The sequence below is a fragment of the Biomphalaria glabrata genome, chromosome 13, assembly GCF_947242115.1.
Source record: "Biomphalaria glabrata chromosome 13, xgBioGlab47.1, whole genome shotgun sequence".
Classification (NCBI taxonomy): Eukaryota; Metazoa; Mollusca; class Gastropoda; family Planorbidae; genus Biomphalaria; species Biomphalaria glabrata.
In genome coordinates, this window is record NC_074723.1 from 28,529,088 (window position 1) to 28,536,696 (window position 7,609).

Genomic DNA, 7,609 nt, shown 5'->3' on the forward strand with positions numbered 1-7,609 from the left:
TGGAGGAGAAGAAGGAAGCGACCATTGCTGACTGCAACATGGATGGCTCCGTCAAGCTCAAGAGGCAAGCCAACTGCCACTGATCGACCCCCACCTACAGCGATGAAACTTCACAGCCAATGTCATGAGCTTGATTCTGTCCGGGACGGACAGATCTAAGGAGGGGGCAGTGTTATAAACCTGGTGGTAGCACAGATGGGGGTAGTGGTGTGAGTGTAGTCAGCCGACGCAAATCGCCCCAGGCCAGCGCTAGACGAGCGGTCAACCGTGACGAGTTACGATGGTCAGCCGAGACGAGTGTCAACACGGCGGTTCGGGAAGGATCGACGGCGGTCCGGGAAGGATTGACGTCGTGAACAGAGCTCAGGAGCGTCACGAGAGTTGTAGTCATCTGACCACCTAGAAACGTCGAGCGGCGTTCTGTCCGGTTCGAGAAGGCCAGTAGGGACCCTATATAAGAGCGGAGGTGTCGCAGTCAAGACGGTTCAGAAAGCGGGTTCACGACAGGAGTTCAGAACACGGTCGACTACAGCACAGTTCAACGGTGTGGTCCTGTACGGAGCATTACGACGGTTCAGTGCGGAGTACTGTCAAGTACAGTTGAGACGAACGGCGTCTTGATCTTGGTCTGTGATCGAGTCCGACACAACGAGCCCAAGTGTGTGAAGTCAGTCCCGAACTGTTGAACCCAGTGCAAGCCCGGAACGAGACGGAGAGGCCAGGGCAAGACTTGATACGGCGGAACGGTGTTATCGGAGAGATATTTGTTATCGCAGAGCTATTTGTACTGTTCTACGTGCTGCCAATTGTACAGTATTGGCTGTTATTTATGGACATTAAACCTTTACGTTATTTTGGAGCCCTGAGTTGTCAAGTTCTTTAAGTTGGTGGTGTATGGTGCAGTTTGCAGAGAGCCTGGATAGTGAGATACGTAAAACTGGTGTCAGAAGTGGGATCGGATCGGAATCGGATTGGATCGGATCTACTATGGCTCGTCTGAAGCTGCTGTACGAACTTGAATTTATAGAACTGAGGCGAGAACTGCGTGAACGAGGGCTGAAGAACGGCGGAAAGAAGGAAACTTTACAAGCACGCCTCCGAGAAGACATTGTGGAAGAAGGGGAAGATCCGGACACCTATCTGTTTGAAATTAAACCAACTTTAAGAGAGTTCTTGCACCAACAGCTAGATGACTGGAAGGAAGAGTTGCGGGCTATGAATACGACATGGAAGAAGTCCAACGAAGAGACCTGTACCAAGCTTGAAAAGATGTATATCTCGGTGAAGGACGTGACGAGCCCCGTGGTGAAAACGATGGACGTGGTGGAAGAAACCCTGTGCGACCAAGGAGACTTGAAAGATACAGGAGCTGCGCCATCGCTAAACAATGAACTATTACCCACCCAAAGCTTTGAAAAAATAGGCAGTAACAACGGCAATGCTGATGAAGATGGTGCTGCCTGTGAATCCGAAAACAAGGAGTACAGACCTGAAAATCAGAAAGAGAGCGAGAAAGAGACAAGAGAAGCGGCCTATAGTCCAACAGAAGCTTGTGTTGCAGCTGTTCCTGATATGAGCACCTCAAACAGCAAGACAGATCAAGTGAATGTTTGCTCCGCGTCCATGCATGTTGCTGAGGAACGTTTGCAAGTTGCAAGTGGCGTACGAAGGTTGGACCCTACTGACGCTTGCCCAGATTCTAAGACCAGCGAGAGAAGCCCTGATGGTGACCATAAGAACCCAATGAAATCTGACGAAGCTTTTGAGGGACATTTGCAAGCTGAGAGATACCAGCCAGGTCCGGACCCAATAGACGTTGGCCCAGCTGCCAAGATTGGAGATGAAAGTCCTGATGGTGGTGAAGAAAATCCAAGGAAGCCTGACGTTGAAGTTGATGGACATTTGCACGATGAAAGTCATCGACAAGGTCTGAAACCAATAGGCGATACAGAGACGAGAGAGAGAGGTCCTGATGGTGGTGAAGAAAGCCGAATGAAGCCTGAGGCCGAAGACGAGGGACCTTTGCACGAGGAGTGTTACCAACCTGCCCCACGAGCATGCCCTCCAGACAAAGCTGAAAATGATGACATGTCCCACAATTCCCTGTCCTGTGGATTTGAAGCCCATCCCATTCCTTCTTCGCAAAGCCCTATGAAGTCACCCCTTTGGCCAACGATCTTGGTATCCCCCGCCCTTACATCCTATACCTCTCCATGCGCCAAACGGCTGCCCTCAATACCGAACGACAAGAGAGAGACGCGAACACGACATCACTGCAGCCGCATGAAGACCAACTGGCGGAGAAGAAGAAGGCTACTTTTGTTGAATGCAAGATGGGTGACGATGCAACCTCGATATCACTGCAGCCACATGAAGACCAACTGGCGGAGAAGAAGAAGAAGGCGACTTTTGCTGAGTGCAATATGGATGACCATGCGATCACGAGGTCGATACAACCAGATGAAGGCTAACTGGAGGAGAAGAAAACGTTTTCTGAATTCAACATGGATGGCGATGAAAGCACGACGGCGAGGCAACCAGGTCAAGGCAAACTGGAGGAGAAGAAGGAAGCGACCATTGCTGACTGCAACATGGATGGCTCCGTCAAGCTCAAGAGGCAAGCCAACTGCCACTGATCGACCCCCACCTACAGCGATGAAACTTCACAGCCAATGTCATGAGCTTGATTCTGTCCGGGACGGACAGATCTAAGGAGGGGGCAGTGTTATAAACCTGGTGGTAGCACAGATGGGGGTAGTGGTGTGAGTGTAGTCAGCCGACGCAAATCGCCCCAGGCCAGCGCTAGACGAGCGGTCAACCGTGACGAGTTACGATGGTCAGCCGAGACGAGTGTCAACACGGCGGTTCGGGAAGGATCGACGGCGGTCCGGGAAGGATCGACGTCGTGAACAGAGCTCAGGAGCGTCACGAGAGTTGTAGTCATCTGACCACCTAGAAACGTCGAGCGGCGTTCTGTCCGGTTCGAGAAGGCCAGTAGGGACCCTATATAAGAGCGGAGGTGTCGCAGTCAAGACGGTTCAGAAAGCGGGTTCACGACAGGAGTTCAGAACACGGTCGACTACAGCACAGTTCAACGGTGTGGTCCTGTACGGAGCATTACGACGGTTCAGTGCGGAGTACTGTCAAGTACAGTTGAGACGAACGGCGTCTTGATCTTGGTCTGTGATCGAGTCCGACACAACGAGCCCAAGTGTGTGAAGTCAGTCCCGAACTGTTGAACCCAGTGCAAGCCCGGAACGAGACGGAGAGGCCAGGGCAAGACTTGATACGGCGGAACGGTGTTATCGGAGAGATATTTGTTATCGCAGAGCTATTTGTACTGTTCTACGTGCTGCCAATTGTACAGTATTGGCTGTTATTTATGGACATTAAACCTTTACGTTATTTTGGAGCCCTGAGTTGTCAAGTTCTTTAAGTTGGTGGTGTATGGTGCAGTTTGCAGAGAGCCTGGATAGTGAGATACGTAAAACTGGTGTCAGAAGTGGGATCGGATCGGAATCGGATTGGATCGGATCTACTATGGCTCGTCTGAAGCTGCTGTACGAACTTGAATTTATAGAACTGAGGCGAGAACTGCGTGAACGAGGGCTGAAGAACGGCGGAAAGAAGGAAACTTTACAAGCACGCCTCCGAGAAGACATTGTGGAAGAAGGGGAAGATCCGGACACCTATCTGTTTGAAATTAAACCAACTTTAAGAGAGTTCTTGCACCAACAGCTAGATGACTGGAAGGAAGAGTTGCGGGCTATGAATACGACATGGAAGAAGTCCAACGAAGAGACCTGTACCAAGCTTGAAAAGATGTATATCTCGGTGAAGGACGTGACGAGCCCCGTGGTGAAAACGATGGACGTGGTGGAAGAAACCCTGTGCGACCAAGGAGACTTGAAAGATACAGGAGCTGCGCCATCGCTAAACAATGAACTATTACCCACCCAAAGCTTTGAAAAAATAGGCAGTAACAACGGCAATGCTGATGAAGATGGTGCTGCCTGTGAATCCGAAAACAAGGAGTACAGACCTGAAAATCAGAAAGAGAGCGAGAAAGAGACAAGAGAAGCGGCCTATAGTCCAACAGAAGCTTGTGTTGCAGCTGTTCCTGATATGAGCACCTCAAACAGCAAGACAGATCAAGTGAATGTTTGCTCCGCGTCCATGCATGTTGCTGAGGAACGTTTGCAAGTTGCAAGTGGCGTACGAAGGTTGGACCCTACTGACGCTTGCCCAGATTCTAAGACCAGCGAGAGAAGCCCTGATGGTGACCATAAGAACCCAATGAAATCTGACGAAGCTTTTGAGGGACATTTGCAAGCTGAGAGATACCAGCCAGGTCCGGACCCAATAGACGTTGGCCCAGCTGCCAAGATTGGAGATGAAAGTCCTGATGGTGGTGAAGAAAATCCAAGGAAGCCTGACGTTGAAGTTGATGGACATTTGCACGATGAAAGTCATCGACAAGGTCTGAAACCAATAGGCGATACAGAGACGAGAGAGAGAGGTCCTGATGGTGGTGAAGAAAGCCGAATGAAGCCTGAGGCCGAAGACGAGGGACCTTTGCACGAGGAGTGTTACCAACCTGCCCCACGAGCATGCCCTCCAGACAAAGCTGAAAATGATGACATGTCCCACAATTCCCTGTCCTGTGGATTTGAAGCCCATCCCATTCCTTCTTCGCAAAGCCCTATGAAGTCACCCCTTTGGCCAACGATCTTGGTATCCCCCGCCCTTACATCCTATACCTCTCCATGCGCCAAACGGCTGCCCTCAATACCGAACGACAAGAGAGAGACGCGAACACGACATCACTGCAGCCGCATGAAGACCAACTGGCGGAGAAGAAGAAGGCTACTTTTGTTGAATGCAAGATGGGTGACGATGCAACCTCGATATCACTGCAGCCACATGAAGACCAACTGGCGGAGAAGAAGAAGAAGGCGACTTTTGCTGAGTGCAATATGGATGACCATGCGATCACGAGGTCGATACAACCAGATGAAGGCTAACTGGAGGAGAAGAAAACGTTTTCTGAATTCAACATGGATGGCGATGAAAGCACGACGGCGAGGCAACCAGGTCAAGGCAAACTGGAGGAGAAGAAGGAAGCGACCATTGCTGACTGCAACATGGATGGCTCCGTCAAGCTCAAGAGGCAAGCCAACTGCCACTGATCGACCCCCACCTACAGCGATGAAACTTCACAGCCAATGTCATGAGCTTGATTCTGTCCGGGACGGACAGATCTAAGGAGGGGGCAGTGTTATAAACCTGGTGGTAGCACAGATGGGGGTAGTGGTGTGAGTGTAGTCAGCCGACGCAAATCGCCCCAGGCCAGCGCTAGACGAGCGGTCAACCGTGACGAGTTACGATGGTCAGCCGAGACGAGTGTCAACACGGCGGTTCGGGAAGGATCGACGGCGGTCCGGGAAGGATCGACGTCGTGAACAGAGCTCAGGAGCGTCACGAGAGTTGTAGTCATCTGACCACCTAGAAACGTCGAGCGGCGTTCTGTCCGGTTCGAGAAGGCCAGTAGGGACCCTATATAAGAGCGGAGGTGTCGCAGTCAAGACGGTTCAGAAAGCGGGTTCACGACAGGAGTTCAGAACACGGTCGACTACAGCACAGTTCAACGGTGTGGTCCTGTACGGAGCATTACGACGGTTCAGTGCGGAGTACTGTCAAGTACAGTTGAGACGAACGGCGTCTTGATCTTGGTCTGTGATCGAGTCCGACACAACGAGCCCAAGTGTGTGAAGTCAGTCCCGAACTGTTGAACCCAGTGCAAGCCCGGAACGAGACGGAGAGGCCAGGGCAAGACTTGATACGGCGGAACGGTGTTATCGGAGAGATATTTGTTATCGCAGAGCTATTTGTACTGTTCTACGTGCTGCCAATTGTACAGTATTGGCTGTTATTTATGGACATTAAACCTTTACGTTATTTTGGAGCCCTGAGTTGTCAAGTTCTTTAAGTTGGTGGTGTATGGTGCAGTTTGCAGAGAGCCTGGATAGTGAGATACGTAAAACTGGTGTCAGAAGTGGGATCGGATCGGAATCGGATTGGATCGGATCTACTATGGCTCGTCTGAAGCTGCTGTACGAACTTGAATTTATAGAACTGAGGCGAGAACTGCGTGAACGAGGGCTGAAGAACGGCGGAAAGAAGGAAACTTTACAAGCACGCCTCCGAGAAGACATTGTGGAAGAAGGGGAAGATCCGGACACCTATCTGTTTGAAATTAAACCAACTTTAAGAGAGTTCTTGCACCAACAGCTAGATGACTGGAAGGAAGAGTTGCGGGCTATGAATACGACATGGAAGAAGTCCAACGAAGAGACCTGTACCAAGCTTGAAAAGATGTATATCTCGGTGAAGGACGTGACGAGCCCCGTGGTGAAAACGATGGACGTGGTGGAAGAAACCCTGTGCGACCAAGGAGACTTGAAAGATACAGGAGCTGCGCCATCGCTAAACAATGAACTATTACCCACCCAAAGCTTTGAAAAAATAGGCAGTAACAACGGCAATGCTGATGAAGATGGTGCTGCCTGTGAATCCGAAAACAAGGAGTACAGACCTGAAAATCAGAAAGAGAGCGAGAAAGAGACAAGAGAAGCGGCCTATAGTCCAACAGAAGCTTGTGTTGCAGCTGTTCCTGATATGAGCACCTCAAACAGCAAGACAGATCAAGTGAATGTTTGCTCCGCGTCCATGCATGTTGCTGAGGAACGTTTGCAAGTTGCAAGTGGCGTACGAAGGTTGGACCCTACTGACGCTTGCCCAGATTCTAAGACCAGCGAGAGAAGCCCTGATGGTGACCATAAGAACCCAATGAAATCTGACGAAGCTTTTGAGGGACATTTGCAAGCTGAGAGATACCAGCCAGGTCCGGACCCAATAGACGTTGGCCCAGCTGCCAAGATTGGAGATGAAAGTCCTGATGGTGGTGAAGAAAATCCAAGGAAGCCTGACGTTGAAGTTGATGGACATTTGCACGATGAAAGTCATCGACAAGGTCTGAAACCAATAGGCGATACAGAGACGAGAGAGAGAGGTCCTGATGGTGGTGAAGAAAGCCGAATGAAGCCTGAGGCCGAAGACGAGGGACCTTTGCACGAGGAGTGTTACCAACCTGCCCCACGAGCATGCCCTCCAGACAAAGCTGAAAATGATGACATGTCCCACAATTCCCTGTCCTGTGGATTTGAAGCCCATCCCATTCCTTCTTCGCAAAGCCCTATGAAGTCACCCCTTTGGCCAACGATCTTGGTATCCCCCGCCCTTACATCCTATACCTCTCCATGCGCCAAACGGCTGCCCTCAATACCGAACGACAAGAGAGAGACGCGAACACGACATCACTGCAGCCGCATGAAGACCAACTGGCGGAGAAGAAGAAGGCTACTTTTGTTGAATGCAAGATGGGTGACGATGCAACCTCGATATCACTGCAGCCACATGAAGACCAACTGGCGGAGAAGAAGAAGAAGGCGACTTTTGCTGAGTGCAATATGGATGACCATGCGATCACGAGGTCGATACAACCAGATGAAGGCTAACTGGAGGAGAAGAAAACGTTTTCTGAATTCAA